The sequence below is a fragment of the Nuphar pumila genome, chromosome 13 (assembly GCF_984573655.1).
Source record: "Nuphar pumila chromosome 13, dmNupPumi1.hap1.1, whole genome shotgun sequence".
Lineage (NCBI taxonomy): Eukaryota > Viridiplantae > Streptophyta > Magnoliopsida > Nymphaeales > Nymphaeaceae > Nuphar > Nuphar pumila.
Window position 1 is genome coordinate 40,139,918 of NC_143261.1, and position 9,071 is coordinate 40,148,988.

A 9,071-nucleotide genomic window follows, 5' to 3' on the forward strand; every position below is an offset into this window, starting at 1 on the left:
GCCATAGAAACCAGATCCGAATGTCATGCAGGTGCTGGCACCTAATTAGCCAAAGACCTAATGATGTGGATCTGATAAGGGGTTGATCCATGATCCAAATGGATCCTGATGCGCGAAAGCTAAAATGGATAACTTGAAGAACATACAGTTTTCAATAGGGGGTATTTTGACCATGTTGTGCTCCAAATAAAAGGATAGCACCAAAGCTAATTTTGTAGATAACAGATTCCTCTTTCCAACTAATCTAAAAACTCACAAATTTGACCATTGATGGTCGAGATATGGACTAGAAAAAAGACCAATGGGTCGGTGTTCACATGTAGGTCTGTTGTAACTGTCCAACATGGACAGGTCAGAATAGGACTGTTCTCTATGGATTCAGTTAATGACCCGAAAATAAAAGTTATAGAAAATTTAGTTTTGAAACAAAAAACACTAAAATCACTCAAATCGGACATTGTATGACTCTGATACGACCCGAGCAAGTTGACGGACTGGTACAATCCTGTACAGTCACTCATAAGATTATTTCATCCATTTTAATATACTTTTGACCATATAGATTATTGATTTGGCAAATTCTTTTAACATAAAAGTTATAGAGAAATTAATTATTGAACCAGAGCAATAAAAATCACTTAAATCGGAGTTTGGATGACTCTTCTACGAACCAAACAAGGCGTCAGACTGTTACAGTCCTAACAGTCACCCGAATGATTTTTTTCTCTATTCTAGACCAGTTTTGACAGCCAAAATGAATGAAACAGAAAATGGGTTAAACATATAAGTTGTAGCTACAAATGTTAACTTTCCAACAAGTTGTCATATGCTAATTTATATGGAGTAGATTAAGAGTTATGTTTTGATTAATGCAACTGTGTCTGATACACATACAGTCAGAGAACCGAATGGTGCTATATGAACAACACATTTAATTTAATCCAAATTTTAATATTAGGGGTTTATTGTTCAACCTGCACACACAACCACTACTAAATGTATACCCTTTAATGCTAAATCCCTTCTACTTTATCCCAACTCCGGTGAGACTAAGTAAAAATTATAAATAAGTCATAAATACCAAACAAACTAGCAGAAAAATTATACTCAAGATCCAATGCTTAGAAGATAGCCTCTTAGATCAAACAAGGTATATAACTAGTTCAAACTGAGGCAAGTTTAATCAAACTCATTTTAGAAGTCACAAGATAAGGTTTCAGCAACAATATCAAGAGTCACTCAAACACAAACAATACGAACAATCATGATGCTACTTCCTTTCAATTCGGCAAGAACACCACGACCAAGGAATTAGCGACAATAGTTGGTACAGATTTTTGATAGCAACTATGGACACACAAATGATTTACTTGCAACTCCGGTTCATGCCCAACTGGAGCTATGGCCTGCACCACAGTTTGGCTGCAACAAGCTGCAACAAGCTTCAACAAAAAATGTCCCAATGTAGGAGACGAATAAGGACGATCCACCATGATTTTTTTCTTCAACAAAAATTTTTAGCAAAGAGAGAAAAGATCCCCTCAACATTTTTTCTGGGTTCATTTAAGGGAGGAAGAAATGTAGCATGGCCTCTCATTGGCCATATTGGAGGTCACCTCCTTAGTGTTGAATGAGAAGACCAAATTTGAAATGCTTTGCTTTTGGATAGTCAAGAAGGAAGTGTTCTCCTATTGGCCACCTTGGAGGTGACTTGGGCTTAACCAGACTTTCAGTCCATCTCTAGCTGCACCAGTAGGAAGTCAAGCTACACTCTTTTTGACTTTAGTCAAACAAATTCACATGGGGTCCATATTGGTCCAGCCATGGGGGACAAAAATATGGATCCATTTAAGATGAATTGAATCCGGTACAAGATCCAATTCATGGAAATGGATCTTGAACACCAGACCTATCCAGATCTGTAAGATTCGACACCTAAAAAAAATACAAAATTGATTCCAATATACATAAAAATGGAATTACAAAATCAAAATAAATTTTATGAGATAATTGAATTAAAATTCTTAGAAAATAAAATAGCAAAAGACCAAAATACCCTTATACCCCAAATGGACCTGAAACAAGTTTTTGATATGGGATTGCGGGTCTTACCATGCAGATCGGGTCTTTGCTCTTCATGACTATTTGGATGTTCTGCATCATCCCCTCCTAGGTCGAAAGGATTCATTCTTGGAGCCTCATTCTTCTTATGTAAAGCTCCATAATCTCTGCAAAAATTCAAAATAAAATGAACGTAAAATCTTTTTCCAAGAAAAAGAAATAAACTATGCAATGCAAAAAAAACTAAATATGTGTGAGAATAAGTATGTTTGCAATTTATAATTATAGGCAATAGAGAACAAGAATGCCTATAAATGTTCAAAAAATTTGAATGGCTAAGATGGGGAATTACCTGAGTTTTCCAACATAAAGCTTTACAAAATTCAAAATTTGCAAGTTCTAGAACTTCTAATCTATGATGACACCAAAATTTTTTTGGGACTTTCACACGCAAAATGTCTAATGTGTTCAACTCATATTTAGGAACAAAAAGGATAATTGAACGCTCTAAAAGCTCATCATTAGAATTTTTTTTCTCAATTCCTAACTTCTCACAAAAATGAATTTCTTGTTGATCCTTATTATATTCAATTTAATCCGGAATAGACTCTTCTATCTCCATATCATCCTCCAAGATGAGTTCACTAATGACATATGCAAGGTCATTGTTGACAACTATGGGGTCCTTACATTCAGATAAGACTCTTCTTTGATGTCCTCCTTGAATTCTTCGAAGATGAGTTTGTCTTCGCAAAAGGATAAACAATCTTCATGATCCATAATAAATATTGGGTTGTCAAAAATTACACGTGAAGGTTCTTCACAATAATTTATTTTAGAAAGCAAAGAAATTTGAGACAATTCTTCGCACACCTCATCTTCATCGAAGATAGGTTCACCATCGATCTCTCACATAGGAACATCCTCAATTTTAGATGAGGGCTCCTCTAGGGGTTCTTTCACGAAAATATTCAATGTATGATCAACCTCTTCGCACTGGAACTCCTTAAGATTTAAGCCAATTTCTAAATTTTTGTTTTCTCCTATGACCTCTTCTATTTTTTGAGGTTCTAAGTCATAAAAATTGGTGTTTTCTTCAACCTCGCAACTTGCATATGAGGCATCTTCAAACCTAACCCTAGAATTAGCAGACTTAATTGAGGTGGGTTTAGGTTGGGAACTAAAAGATAAGAAGGCTAGACGAGTTATCCAGTTTAGCTTTCGCGCATCAAGATCCATTTGGATCTTAGATCGTAGATCAACCCCTTGTCAGATGCACATTATTTTGGTATTAGAGTAATAAAAAACACTTAAATCAAAGTTCAAATGACTCCGGTATGAACCAAACAAGGGGTCAAATTGTTACAGTCACCTTAATGATTGTTTTTTCTATTCTAGACTAGTTTTGATAGTCAAACCGGATGAATCAGAAAATAGACTAAACCTATAAGTTGTACTTACAGATGTTAGCTTTCCAACAAGCTATCATATGCTAATTTTTATAGAGTAGATTAAGATTTATGCCTCGATTAGTGTAACTTGTCTGATACACAAACAGTCACAGAACCAAATGGTCCTATACGATTCAACAACACATTTAGTTAAATCCAAATTTTAATATTAGGGATTTATTGTTCAACCTACACACACAAACACTTCTAAATGTATATTCTCCAATGCTAAATCCCTTACACCTTATCCCAACTTCGATGAGACTAAGTAAGGATTATAAATAAGCCATAAATATCAAACAATCTAACATAAAAATTATATTCAAGATCTAATGCTTAGAAGGTAACCTTTTAGATCAAACAAGGTATATAACTAGTTCAAGCTAAGGCAAGTTTAATCAAACCCATTTTAGAAGCCACAAGACAAGATTCTAGCAACAATCTTAAGAGTCACTTAAACACGAACAACATGAACAATCATGATGGTACTTCCTTCCAATTCGGCAACAACACCATGATCGAGGAATTAGCGACAGTAGTTGGCATAGATTTTTGACAGCAACTACGAACACACGGATGATTCACTTGCTGCTCTGGTTCATGCCCAGCTGGAGCTATGGCCTGCACCACGGTCTGGCTGCAGCAAGCTTCAACAAAAAACATCCCAATGTAGGACACGATTAGGAAGGATCCACCAAGTTTTTTTTCTTCAACAAAATTTTTCAGCAAAGAGAGAAAAGATCCCCTCAACATTTTTTCTGGGTTCATTTAAGGGAGGAAGAAATGTAGCATGGCCTCTCATTGGCCATATTGGAGGCCACCTCCTTAGTGTTGAATGAAAAGGCCAAATTTGAAATGCTTTGCTTTTGTATGGTCAAGAAGGAAGTGTTCTCCTATTGGCCACCTTGGAGGTGACTTGGGCTTAAAGAGACTTTCAGTCCACCTCTATCTGCACCAGTAGGAAGTCAAGCTACACTCCTTTTAACTTTAGTCAAACAAATTCACATGGGGTCCATATTGGTCCAGCCATGGGGGAAAAAATATGGATCCGTTTAAGATGAATTAAATCTGGTACAAGATCCAATTCGTGCAAATGGATCTCGAACACCAGACTTATCCAGATCTGTAAGATTCAACACCTAAAAAAAATACAAAATTGATTCCAATATACACAAAAATGGAATCAGAAAATTAAAATAAATTCTATGAGATAATTGAATTAAAATTCTTAAAAAATTAAATGGCAAATGACCAAAATACCCCTATAAACCAAATGGACCCGAAATAGGTTTTTGACATGGGGTCATGGGTCTTGCAATGCAGATCAGGTCTTTGCTCCTCACGACTATTTGGATGCTCTGCATCACCTAAGGTGGTGCGATCTTATTAACCAAGGTTTTTAGCTTGGGGGCCAAGGAATTGGGTTTGACAAGCTGAGGGTCTAAAGAACTGAATTTGGAAGGTTGAAGTAGCGAGTTTTGGGCTTTTTGGTAAGTTGAGTTCAAAACTCCTTTCAAACATGAACTAGGCCCAAAATGAGAGGTCCCAAGCTCTGATGACATCCTAGGTTGTAGTCCTTGTTGAAGTGAGTCCGGATTTAGACTAGATCCACACCTAGAATGACAATTGGACTAGTATGGGTGACAACTCAACCTCGACTCGATTTATATCCAAATAGTTTGGGTGACAACTTGGACTGGATCGAGTTTGGGTCCACTAATGAGAACGACAAGTGGGTTAAGAATGACAACTTGGCCTAGATCTGATCTAAATCGAAATATCTTGGACGACAATTGAGCTAGATCTTATCAAGATCCACTCAGTATGTGTGACAACTTGGGTCCAAATTCAAATAGTCTGAGTAACAAGCGGGATCCATGTCCAAACCAACGATGACAACATATAATGGATTTGGGTCTGAATGTAGATCCAAACATAGTAAGAACCTTGTTTTGGGCATAACTTTTGATCTCGATATCCGTTTGAGGTGGTTTTTGGTGCATTTGAAATTTTATGATGTCCTCTTCAACTTTTCTTTTAGAAAGCTTGAAAGCATCAATTTTTAGGCAAATAATAAATTTAAAATAGATTCAATAATTTTGAATACAAAATATTGGTGTTTCGAGAAAACAAACATTTGGATAAAATCCAATGAATGATGATTAGTTAAAATTAGGGTGTCTATAGATGATCCTCTTTATTTTTAAGCGTGTAGAGCATGATTGATAACAAAGTAGACTGTAAACACCCCAAATTTTTCAAAATTTCCCTTTTTGCCCCTATCCTCCATCTTCTGAATAATTGGGTCAACTTTTGATCAAATTCTAATCATTTCTCAGATTCATTTAGAGATCTGAAATCCAATTTTATCTTCGGTGCTTGATTCGACCTCAGATCCAGATCGAATATCCAAATCCAATTTTGAACTAGATTCTCCCTGTTTTTAAAATTTAAAAATACAAAATCAATTTTCTGAATAGCTTAGATATTTCATCCAGATCTGATATCCATTTGGATCCACTCCTTGCTTTTCCTCAATTCGAGATCCAAAACTTGAATATCTATTCAAAATCTCGGATCCAGATCCATTTTTGAAACTCAATTTCTAAAATTAATTTTGTTATTTCAAAAAACTCTTTTTCAAAAAATCCTTAAATGTTAAAGCAAAAATATTTTATAAAATTTCTTAAAAGCCTCATCTCGATCCTCTCTCTCTCTCATTTTTTTTTTAGGATTTTTCTCAAAAAACATAAAAAGATTTCAGAAAAAGTAGCTTTTCACTATTTTGAAAAACCTTGAAAATAAAGCCCTCTCTTTGGAAAATTTCAAAAAAGAGGGACCAATTCTGAAAAGCCTCTAACGGCTTCCTCTTATAAAAATGACCATCACAGGTTGATGAATCCATCCGTTCTCACCTCTCCATTCCCACATTCGATCCATTATTCACCTCTCGCATCCCCCTTTTCCCTTCTCTTCTTCTTCTTCTTCCCCTTTTCTTTCCACCTTCCCTGTTTCCTTTTCTCACCTTGCGAAGAAGCCCGATTCACTCAGCCTTCAAAAGAGGTGTCTTTTTCCTCCAGAGTTCCATCACGGTAAGAACTTCTCTTCCTATTCTACTTCTTTCTGTTTTCTTTCACAAATTGTTTCCTTTTTTCTTTCCTTTTCTCTGCTCTTCACTGTTTAAAGGCAAGCATCATTGTAGTGTCGATTTGCATATAGCAGCGTCGGCCTACACATTGCAATATCGTCAAAATATTCATATTCCAACATTTTTTTCTTCTTCTTCCTTTTTGTAATTTATTTCTGAATCTCTTTGATTTTGCATGTTTTGAATACCTGTTTATATTCGATTTCCTGTTTTCATTTTCATTGTCCGTTACATGTGATTTCTTATTTGCATTTTGATTTCCCATGTTTATTTTGATTTTCGATTTACATTGGATTCCCTATTTTATTTTATACCTTGCATTGTACATATTTAACCAGCATCAGATTCTCTTCTTTCTAAAATCTGTTGAATGATGACGTTTGGGCATTTTTTTTAATCCAATTTTTATTCTGTGCATCATATCAATTTAAACATCCAATAGTGCTGATTCAATCCAGCAAGAGCTTCATTTACACTTGGCTTGTTGGGTACTCGACACTACTGGGACCAATTGGAGGAATCATCCTTGTGGATTACTATCTTCTCCGGCGTACTGTATTGGATATAGCTGCTCTATATTCCACAAATCCATTAGGCACATATTGGTACTTTGGAGGATTCAATCTCACAGCATTAACGGCGTTAATAGCCGAGATTTTGCCTATCATCACAGGGTTTCTTCATAAGGTTAGATTGCTGAAAACCATTTCAAGGGAGCTAGTAATTGCTTATAACAATGCTTGGTTCATTAGCTTCTTTTCAGCTGGTCTTGTTTATTGGTGCCTTTCAAGACTTAATAGAAGAGTAAAAAAAGGAGTGATTGAAACAATGCAGTCCTCTTGCACATTTTCTGTAGTGGCATATTGCAATCATGCAGCTTAAAATTATAGGATTGTTCATTTTTATCTGGTTGTGTTATTGTATTCTTTCTATAACAATCACAAGAGTTGAGATATTAGAAAGGAAGAAGAAATATAGTAAGTCCTGTTACCTCGATTCAGTTGGAAACCGCTGTAAATTGATATCAGAAGATCGACATGATGTTATCATCACAAAATTTTTTCCCTCCCTCTACGAGAGAGAGAAATGATTCTACGAATCAAACTTGACCATGTTTTTGAAAATGTTTTGAAAATAACTCACCTCTATTTTTGAAATTTTGCGGGAAAATTCTATAGAATGGGACTCGCCTGTCAGTACGAGGTTCAACCATTCCTGATGCCATAACCAGAGGTAATTGAACCAAGGATCAAAAATGTGCTTAGCTAGGCTCAACTATCTAAATCATGTTCTATTTCCTAAATGCACAAAGAATCAGGCATGTGCTATGAAATTTTTGAAAAATGCACTTTTGAAAAAAAAAACATGATGTTTGCTTCTGATATTTGGAAAAGGCTTGAAAAAGGGATATTCTTGGGAAAATCACGGATCAGATTGAGAAATCTCCTTTGGGACAAAAAATTTATTTCTAAAGAAAATGGAAAACTTTGAGAAAATTGATTCCTGAAATAATTTGAGCATTTGTGAGAAAATCGATTCTTTAGGGAAATAAATCAGTAAAAAGGGGCGTGTGGCCCTATGAAATGCTTTTATGATGCGAACTAACTGAAATGAATGAATATAATTCCAAAAGATATTTTCTCATGATTTTGAGAAAATCACTTGAAATAGAACTTAGCGAGGTAAATTCATCCCATATTTCTGACTATAGCCATAAATATAGTTTAAATATAACCCGTTTAATTTTAAGAAAAAGAGAAATACTACTTATAAAAATTGAAATATACAGTGATTTTCAAAAATACCCTAAGAGTGTGGATTGAATGTAGCTTATACGAAGATGACAAATCTGGGTCTCGTTCGTATTCTGACTATGGCCAAAAATACGGACTTCACCGAGTTGGTCAACTCCCTAAAAGCTTGTGCACGTGCCATTCATGTCAAACCATAGTGGATTTCAAAAATTGCATGAATCATCATTCATCAAATATTAAAAATTACGAAAGCAAACTATATGTGATGTGATCCTATTCTATGCAGAAAATGTAAATTCTTATTCCAATGTTACATTTGATTTTACATCAAAGAATAAATAAAATAAATAAATAAATAAACTCGTCCACTTGAATATCCCTGCAAAACTAGAAAAGGGGTTAACACAGATGTGTAGGTTTTTCTGGATTTATCCAATAATATCAAGAAATTATCGGATTTACCTAGATATAAACCCAATTTCATTCCTCCCTGAGATAAATACGATGAAAAATGATGTAAATGCAATAAAATAAGAAAATAAAGGATTTTGAAATTTGAAATTATGATGAAATTGACCAAAATGCCCTTGATAACAAGACTATGGCCTTGAAATCAAGGTTTTTAGAAAAGATTTTTTTTTTTGCAAAAATGAGAAT